Genomic DNA, 10,767 nt, shown 5'->3' with positions numbered 1-10,767 from the left:
AAGGGATACACCTGGTATTTTATAGATGAACACGATCAGGTCCATAATGAGAACAAGCTCCATCAGATGCTTTACAAAAAGTCCATGCTAAGCTGGAATATACCTGGGCTTTTGAGTACTAGAAGTCAGCATGAGGGGAAATTACAGAAAACAGAATAATTCTCAGGGGCTCATGAGTTAATGAGGTAGCAAATGCTGTGTGGAGTTGCTGATTACAAAATTCCCTCAAGTAAGCCTCTAATGAAAACTTTTCAGGAATAAGATATTACAGGGTGGCCAGCCATGTTACAAGCCCAACACACCTCTGGGGCTCACCAAACAACTACAAATGAACATCTATCTGCTCTCTTGCTGACTGGATAAAATCAAAGCATACCTGCAATCTTAAAAGATGAGCATAGTTGAAGACTCCCAACAGAATCACACTGTCTACTAAGTAGTTTTACAAAGACATTAAGGTAGAAGTACTCTTTTTGATCAGCAAAAAAGTATTTTGGGAAACAAAGTAATATACTGCAAGTGCATCTGCTATAGTAGAAACCACTGCTGCATTTAATGCACACAAATACATAAACTGCATGCCTCAGTTACAGATGAACTGCCTTGGAGATGACATATTCTAGAATTTTATGCTTTGTTTATTTTCTGCATAAATTTCTCCACAATATTTGAGAATAAGCAGCTAAGGAAATTACTTTGAAAGGTTCAAACCATGAGATTCATCAGGTATCAGCTTTGCACATGGGACATCCAAATCCATTATGCTGCTAAAAGAGGCCTTGATCTAAAGATATGGGCAGTTATATTTAAAAAGATGCTAAGCTTGAAAGAGTTTAAAATTATTTATCAACTGTTTCAAAGTTGAAAATAGATATATAAATAATGATAAAGCATATGTCAAGACAGCATTCTCATCTCAGTCCTTAAAGTTCATACAAGTTTGGAATGAAAAGGCAATTCATCAAATTCTCCTTCCAAACTCTAGTTGACTATGCCCCCACAAAAGGAATCTTGGTTTGTTTTGTTACTTTTGTTGTTGATTTTACAAAAAGACAGACACAGGGGACCAAGAAGAGAAGAAAAAAATACGCTAAAAACTTCTCTAGTAGTTAGTTACAAATACCCAAATTTTCACAGTGAATTGAATGTATTATTGGTGTTCACAGGAATTCATTCTGCATACCACACCTCACCAAAGCCACAGATTTATTCAGGGTCCAAGGGTAGTAGCACTGCCTCCCTTGAAATGTCAAACATCTTCTCTTAGCATGGCACTAGGGACCTTCCTTGCCTAGTGCATTCTAAGTACCTCAGAAGAATCTCTCACTTGTAGGAAGACTTAACTGCTGGAAGACTTAAGTGAATCTTTTCCCCAACAAACACACATGTTATTTGACTTCAAGAGAGTAAAAATCTCAAACTTCAGAATTGTGATTTTTTTTAGCCTAGGTTCCATTGGACTACCTACTAATGGTAGATCTATTTAAAAAATAGGTTTTTCAAATCTGCTTTTGCTACCAAATTAACTTAGCAATGCCAGAAAATTCCACATTTGGTGATTTTTATGATGTCAATTAAGAAAACTGTCCATTCTTCTATCTTGTATTTCAACCTTTAGAATAAGGTATCTTGCTTATTGTCTATCCTTTCCCTATTAGTCACCCAAAATAGCTGAAGGCAAAATTGAATTAAATTCATTCCCTATTTTAAACAAGTACTAAATTCATCACATAACAGATTATTTTCTGTGGGATGAATTTATTATTAAATCATAAAATCAATAATTATATCATCCTAATTGATAAAGGAAAACTACAGGAAGTAAATTAATCTACAAACTAGGTTAAGAAGCAAATTTGTTAGAATTAAAATGCTTTAAAATCCCATTTTTTAAGTGGAAAATTTTGCTTGATCTCCCAGTACTAAAATATGCAACACTTTTCCAAGAACCTTTGTAATCATTAGATTAAAATTTCCAGTGGGCCTAAATTTTACTAGACTGCATAAAATATTTGTCTTTTTTGGCTTGCATTGAATTTAATTCTCAAAATTATTTAGGGAAATAAAGACTGTTGAATTGAGCTTAACCATGAGATAAATATGACAATTGCTCTACTTCAACAATATTTGGAATTAGTATTTATGTAAAACAGTCTCTTTCCTCATTACCAAATATTCTCTTCTCTCAGAAGCATGAGAAAATGATTGTAGGGAAAAAAGAGGAGGTTAGAAACCAAAAACAACAGAAAAACTCCAAGAAATTGAAAAATGACATTACATTTTACAGATACATCTACATATCTTAGAATATATCAACTTTAACTTATTACATAGTATTATTTAAATTAATTTCTATATGTAACTATTGCAATCTAATGATAAAATTTAGGGATAAGAGAACTGCAGAAGTAAAACTGTGTGAGTGTGACCCTTGAATTTCATTTTCATTACATGGTTATTGAAGCCATTGTCCTTTATTCCAAGTGGTGTTTGGCTCCAGTTTTCATGCTTATCTTCTCACCATGTCATCTCACACAGGAAAATTCTTTTCAATTTACATTGAAGAATTTCAACTATTTGAGAGGTTCAGAGGTTTTTTTGATACAAAAGGGCAAAGAAAAATATTAAAAATCTTCCCTGTGCATGAACTTTCCAAATTCTTGATGGAACATCTAAAGAATTCTGTCTTCTCAGTAGATTTGACTCACTAGCTCACTCGCTCAGTCATTCACTTTTCTCAAGTCTATTACTTTCCTTCAGAGATCTGGCTGGTCCTAGAGGTGAATGAAATGTATTGAGGGGGTCACTAGTTATGTAGGTTGTTAGAACAGAGTTCTCTTTTTTCCTAACAAGTCCCATGGGGAATAAGACTAAGGAATCTCACCTGTGGAGAGGACTCTCTGCCTGATACTTCCCAGTCAGGATGCTGAAAATCTGCCCAAGGATGCCCCAGTTACAAGCCCCACCTGTTTGTGTTTCCCTAATATGGTAATGTGCTATTTCTCCTTCTCTCTTGCTTCCATATCATTACTAAAAAGAACACTATCTTGTGTAAATACAGTACTTTCATTGGACCTGACCTGCCAAATACAGCAGCTGTGCACATGTGTAACACTTTACCATCACAAATACTTGTATGCATTATATAAAATAACTAGTAGTTAGCACATTACTATTTCATTTCAAATACTTTTCATTGTGTTGTAGAAAGATGATAATAGTTTGTCTTTGAATAGCTAGTGCATTATTAATAGCTATAGTCATCCTGCTATGTAATTGTCCCTCTCTGCTCTCTGCCTTTGTGATTGTCCACAGTAACTTGTTCATGCTCCCAAAATGACATCACACAACATGATGTGATATAGCAAAATGTGTACACACCAGAGGCCAAACTGATATAATCCCTTGATCCTGCACATTTGGCCTCTAAAATTCTAAGTAAAGAATTTTTTAAGTAATGTAACCACCTTTGGGAATTTTCTTATAGTAGCAAAGCAGGGACTATTACAGTGTCATTCATCATTAATTTTTTAAATTTTATTTTTATTTTACAGAGTATACTGATACATTGTACACAAATGGGGCATAACTTTAAATTTCTATGATTGTACATGATGTAGATTCACTATTCGTGTAATCATACAAGTACATAGTGTAATGATGTCTGTCTCATTCCCCTATCATTCCTTCTCCCACCCACTCCCCCCTCATAACTCTATACACAAACTAAAGTTCCTTCATTTTTCTCTTACCTCCCCCCTTGTGTATTGTCATTCACTTATCAGAAAAAAAAATTGACCTTTTGTTTCTTGGGATTGGATTGTTTCACTTAGCATGACGTTCTCCAACTCCAACCATTTACCTGCAAATGAAATAATTTTATTCTTCTTTATGAAAAATATTCCAATGTGCATATATACACCACAGTTTCTTTATCCATTTAGCTATTGAAGGGCATCTAGGTTGGTCCCACAATCTAACTATTGTGAATTGAGCTGCTATGAACTATGTCGCTGCATTAATGTAGTGTACTAAAATTTAAGTCCTCTGTGTATAAACCAAGAAGTGGGATAACTGGGCCAGATGGTTGTTCCATTTCAAGTTTTTTAAGGAATCTCCTACTGCTTTCCAGAGTGGCTGCACCAATTTGCAAGTCCACCAGCAAGCTATGAGTGTGCCTTTTTTCCCCAAATCCAAACCAATACCTATTATTGCTCATGTACTTGATAATAGTCTCTTAAATTGGAGTGAGAGAGAAATTTTAGGGTGATTTTAATTTGTATTTCTCTAATTACTAGCAATGTTGAACACTTTTCCATATATTTGTTCATAACAAGTATATCTTCTGTGAAGTATCTGTCCAGTTCCTTAACCTATTTATTGATTGGGTTCTTTGTATTTTTGGTGTAAAGTTTAAGTTCTTCATAAATTTCGAAGATTTGTGCTCTAACTAAACTGCATTTTGTAAAGATTTTCTCCCACTGTGTAGACTCTCTTTTCACATTATTGTTTTCTTTGCTGACAAAAACCTTTTTGTTTGAATCCATCCCATTTAATTATTCTTGCTTTCATTTCTTGAGGTCTGGGAGTTTTGTTAAGGAAGTCTGAAGCTAAGTCGACATGAAGGTTTACACCTATTTTTCTTGTGTTTGGTGAAGGGTCTCTGGTATAATTTCCAGGCCCTTGATGCACTTTGAGTTGAGATTTCTGTAGAATGAGAGATAGAGGTTTAATTTAATTTTACTGCATATGAATTTCCAGTTTTGCCAGCACCATTTGTTGAAGAGGCTATCTTTTTCCATTGTATACTTTTGGCACCTTTGTCTAGTATGAGATAAATATTATTTATGTGGGTTTGTCTCTGTGTCTTCTATTCTGTACCATTGGTGTAACTGTCTATTTTGGTGCCAATATCATGCCATTTTTGTTACAATATATTGCTCTGTAGTATAGTTTAAGGTCTGGTATGGTGATACCTCCTACTTCACTCTTCCCACTCAGGATTGCTTTGGCTCTTCTGGGTCTCTTATTCTTCCAGATAAATTCCATGATTGCTTTGGCTATTTCTATGAGGAATGTTACTGAGTTTTTAATTTGAATTGCATGGAATTTTATAGTGCCTTTGTTAGTATGACCATTTTTACCATATTAATTCCACCTATCCAAGAACATGGGAAATCGTTCCATGTTCTTTTTTTAGTATTCTGTATGTCTCATTGTAGAGGTCTTTCACCTCTTTTGTTAGATTGATTAACGATGATTTTATTTTATTTTATTGAGGCTATTGTGAATTAAATTGTTTCCCTAAATTCACTTTCAGTGGATTCATCACTTATGAATAGAAATGCATTAGATTCATGCATATTGATTTTATATCCTGTTACTTTGCTGAATTCATTTATTAGTTCTAGAAGTTTTCTGGCGGAATTTTTTGGATCCTTTATAGAATCATTCCCTCAGTAAATAGTGATAATTTCAATTATTTTCCTATTTGTATCCTTTAATTTCTTTGGTCTGTCTGATTGCTCTGGCTAGTGTTAGAAGCACAATGTTAAATAGAAATGAAGAAAGAGGGCATCCCTGTCTTGTTCCAACTTTTAGAGGGAATGCTTTCAGTTTTTTCTCCATTTAGAGTGATGTTGGCCATGAACTTAGCATAGATAGCCTTTACCATATTGAGATATGTTCCTAATATCTCTATTTTTTCCTAGGGTTTTGAGCATGAAGGGGTGCTGTATTTTATCAAATACTTCTTCTGCACCTATTTAAATAATCATGTGATTCTAAACTTTAAGTCTATTGATGTGATGGATTATGTTTGTTGATTTCTGGATGTTGAACCAAGTTTGCCTCCCTGGGACGAACCCCACTTGATTATGGTGCACTATCTTTTTAATATTTTTGTATGCAAATTGTCAGAATTTCAGTTAAGGATTTTTGTATCTATGTTCATCAAGGATATTGGTCTATCATTTTCTTTCCTTGATGCATCTTTGTCAGATTTTGGTTTCATGGTGATACTACCTTCATAGAATGTGTTCAGAAGGATTTCCTCTTTTTCTATTTCATGGAATACTTTGAGAAGGAGTATTGATATTAGTTCTTCTGTGAAGATCTTGTAGAACTCGGTTGAAAATCCATCTGGTTCCTGGCTTTTCCTGTTTGGTAAGCTTTTGATGACTTCTTCTAACTCACTGTTTGAAATTCATCTGTTTAAATTGTATATGCCCTCCTGCTTTGGCTTGGTAGGATCGTTTGTCTCTAAATATTTGTTGATGTCTTTGAGATTTCCTATTTTGTGGCAGTATAGATTTTCAAAGTAGTTTCTAATTATGTATTTCACTAGTGTTTCTCATCATTTCTTTTTCATCACAAATTCTAGTAATTTGAGTTGTCTCTCTTCTCTTCATTAGTGTGGCTAAGGGTTATCTATTTTGTTCACTTTTTGAAAGAACCAACTTTTTGTTTTGTCAATTTTTTAATTGTTTCTTTTGTTTCAATTTCATTGATTTCAACTCTGATTTCAATAACTTCCTGTCTTGTACTACTTTTGGTGTTGATCTGTTCTTTTTTTCCTAGTACTTTGAGATGTAATGTTAGGTCATATAGTTGTTGACTTCATATTTTTTATTGAATGTGCTCCATGCAATGAATTTTCCTCTTAGTACTGCTTTCAAAATGTCTCAGAAATTTTTATATGTCATATTATCCATCATAGCCTTTTAACTCTAAGAATTTTTTTCTCTTCTCCCTGATGTCATTATTTTCAATAGCATATTAATAAGTCTCCAGATGTTAGTCTGTTTTTTATCATTGAATTTTAATTTTATTCCATTATGATCTGACAGAATACAAGATGGAATCTCTATTTTTTGTGTATTTACTAAGGGATGCTTTGTGGCATAGTATATGGTCTATTATAGAGAAACAGCCATGTACTGCTGAGAAAAAAGTGTATTAGTTCTTTGATTAATGGAATATCCTATACATATCCGTTAAGTCTAAGTTTTTTATTGTGTTATTGAGTTCCATATTTTATTTGTTCAATTTAAGTTTGAAAGATCTATCCAGTGGCGAGAGCAGTGTGCTAAAGTCACCCAGAATCGTTGTGATCTGTTTGGTTCCTGGAATCGAGAAGGATTTGTTTGACATACATGGATGTGCTGCTGTTGGGGGCACAAATACTATGATCATTATGTCTTCCTGATTAATGGTTCCCTTAAGCAGTATGAAATGTCCTTTTTTATCCTTTTTGACTAACTTAGGCTTGAAGTCCACTTTGTCTGATATGAGAATGGAAACACCCAATTTTTTACTGAATCTGTGTGTGTGGTATGTTTTTTTTTTTTTTTTTGCCCATTCTTTCAGCTTTAGTCTGTAGATGCCTTTTTCTATGAGATGAGTCACTTGGAGGCAGAATATTTTTGGGTCTTTCTTTTTAATCCATTATGCCAATCTATGTCTTTGATTAATGAGTTTAGGACATTAATATTCAGGTTTATTATTGAGATATGGTTTGTATTCCTGATCATCGTGGCTTATTTTCAGTTTCTAACTTGACTTGCTTTCTCCTTTGGGTTTTCCTTTAGGGTAGTTCCTCCCTATGCTGACTTGCATTGTTGTTTTTCATTTTGTCCTCAAGTAATATTTTGCTGAGAATGTTCTGTACTACAGGATTTCTATTTGTAAATTCTTTTAACTTTTGTTTCTCATGGAAGGATTTTATTTCATCATCAAATGTGAAGGTTAGTTTTGGTAGATATAACATTTTTGGTTGTCATTGCTATTCTTTCAGAGTTTGAAATGTGTTGTACCAGGCCCTTCTGGCATTTAGGGTCTGGGCTGAGAAATCTATTGATATCCATATTTGTTTCCCCCTGTATGTAATCTGATTCTTTCCTCTTACAGACTTAAAAGTTCTATCTTTATTTTGTATGTTAGGCATTTTCATTATGATGTGTCTTGGTGTGGATCTGTTGTAATTATTTTACTTTTGGTCTCCTGTAAGTCTCTTGTGTTTGATTTTTCCATTACATTCTTCAGGTTTTGGAAATTTTCTGATATTTCTTTGAATTGTTTATTCATTCCTTTGGTTTGTATCTCTGTGCCTTCCTGAATCCCAATAATTCTTAAATGTGGTCTTTTTATGGTAGCCCATAATTCTTGGAAGTTCCGTTCATGATTTCTTACCAACTTCTCTGTTTGGTCAACTTTATTTTCAAGATTAAATAGTTTGTCTTCATTGACTGAGATTCTGTCTTCCAGGTGATCTATTCTGTTGGTGATGCTTTCTATTGAGTTTTTAACTTGGTTTATTGTTTCCTTTATTTCAAGGATTTCTGTTTGTTTTGTTTTCAGAATCTCTGTCTCTTTATTATTGAAATGATCTTTTGCTTCCTGCATTTGCTCTTTTTACTCTTTATTGGAGTGATCATACATTATCTTCATTTGCTGTCTTATCTCATCCCTTGCTTTGCGGATCATTTTAATTATGTACATTGTGAACTTCTTTTCTGACATTTTTATTGCCATGTGGTCATTGGATTTATTAAAATAGCATCTTGGTTTGTTTGGAACTTTCTTCCCCTGTTTTCTCATGTTGTTCCTGTGTCTTCCCTTCTAGCAGTGAGAATTTGAGGTATTGCCATTCCCCCCAATAGGCTTGTTGTGACACTGTAGGTTTCTAGTACCTCTCCTTTAAGGGGGAAATCAATATGAACAGCACCCAAAACAAACAATATGCAGCCCTAAATCAGATAGCCCTTATGAATTTGTTAAAAGTATTGCCAAAATAAACAATAGGATGAGTTTGATTATTAGCTACAGTATAACCAATAGATTTGCAATGAGATCTATAGTTTCTAATGGTGGACAAAGAGAATGGGGAGGGGTGTAGGATGTAACAGATAAAGGGATAAGAGGAGAGTATATAGAGGAACTAGATTATAGGAAGAATGAAAGTGGAATCAAAAGAGGTTGGTTACTAGCATAAGAAAAGGGAGAAAGAGCCTCCAAGGAAACAGGTAAGTAAAAAAAAGAAAAAAACAAGAAACTAAGAAACCAAATATTAAAAGAAATACTATATAGCAGTCATATACTACTCAAACTTCACTGTTTTTAGTAACCTGATTCATGAAAAGTACCTGACAATGAGCTTCAAGTTTACAGCAGGCATCTCAGGATGGCAGTTACCACACCTAAAGATGGCAGCTTCCCCACCAGGGATAAGCCAAGAAGGCTGCACCAGCTTCTGAACACATTGATGGATGAAGAGCCACAACATGGGGCAAGAGTGACACATCAATTCAGGGTGCAGTCTGACCAGGGTCCTCATGAATTTGTAAGTATTGATTTTAATGTTACATTTTAAAAACAAATAGAAAAGAATTACAAAATAGAATCTCTATAGTAATTAATTACATATTTACACACAGAAGTATTTATCATTGTGTCTTATTTCATATGGGCTTAAAGGACTTATTTTTTTTAATCATTGGATTGAATCTCTATGGCTCTATTACTATTTCTTGAGGAGTTGTTTACTCACAAGTATCATGTCTTTATACAAATTTCCCCTTTTATTTGGATGCACAGTTTTTCTAGGAAAAAAATTATTGGTTGATAGATATTTGAAAGAAGTTTATGTCTTATATTGCCTTTCAGCCTCCATGGATTTTGAAGACATATTAGCTAATTTTTGATATGATGAGTTGTTTTACTCTTCATGCTTTCAATATTATCTCTTTTTTTCCAACAATTTCACTATAGTATTTATCCTTTTCTGTGGTTTGACTTTCTCAGGTTTCTGTTAGCTATAGAAAATTCCAGCAATAACAGTTGATGAGTTTAAATTGCACAGTGTCATATTCTGATGAGATTTCACCCCATCCCAACTGCATATGGGTCAATTCCTTTTCCATGATTTCTACTGCTTATATATTGTTTATATAATATATTTCTCTTAGTCTTTATTCACCAACTTTGTTTTGAGATTCGTTGTTTTTGCATTTCTGTGCATTTGTTGAAGTAAACTTTTCTCAATTTTTACACCTTCCCCCCCAAAACCAGTAAGTATTCAGCTGCATTTGACACTGACCCCCATGGACTGAACTGAAGAATGTGAACATGGTAGTACAACAATAGACAATTCTGCATCCTCTTTGAGAATGAATTTTAAGATTCCTTTGGAACCTACCTGCTACTACTGTTTTATTTCTCAATTGAGAGCTGATAAATAAAGCCAAACTTCAATGTTCAATTGATTTTCAAGGTATTTCCAAAACCATTGATTGTGGAAACAATAGTTTCTCCAACAAATAGAGACAAGGCAACTGAAAATTCTTGTGCAAATGAAGTTGAACTGCTTACCTCACACCTTACATTAAAACTCACTCAAAATGGATTGGATAAAAGCTCTAATTATAAACTCTTATAAGAAAATATAGGAAAAATATGCATGATCTTTGTTTTGGTATTGATTCCTTCTATGAAACCAAAAGTAAAAGCAAAAGAAGAAAAAGTAGATTTCATAAAAATGTAAAACCTTTGTGTACTAACTGACTTCTACCAAGAGAAAGAGAATGAATGATCTTCAGAGTAGGAGAAAATACTTGGAAATCATATATATGATAAGGGTATAACATCCAGAATACATAAATTTTTTTTGTACCTCAAGATCTAAGACTCTCAATTCAGTTTAAAAATGGGCAAATAGATATTTAATACATTTATTTTTTAAAGAGTTATACAAATTTCTCATAATGATAT

The sequence above is a fragment of the Sciurus carolinensis genome, chromosome 12 (assembly GCF_902686445.1).
Source record: "Sciurus carolinensis chromosome 12, mSciCar1.2, whole genome shotgun sequence".
In the NCBI taxonomy this organism is placed as follows: Eukaryota; Metazoa; Chordata; class Mammalia; order Rodentia; family Sciuridae; genus Sciurus; species Sciurus carolinensis.
The sequence above is the reverse complement of the archived record's forward strand: the minus strand, read 5'-3'. Positions refer to the sequence as shown.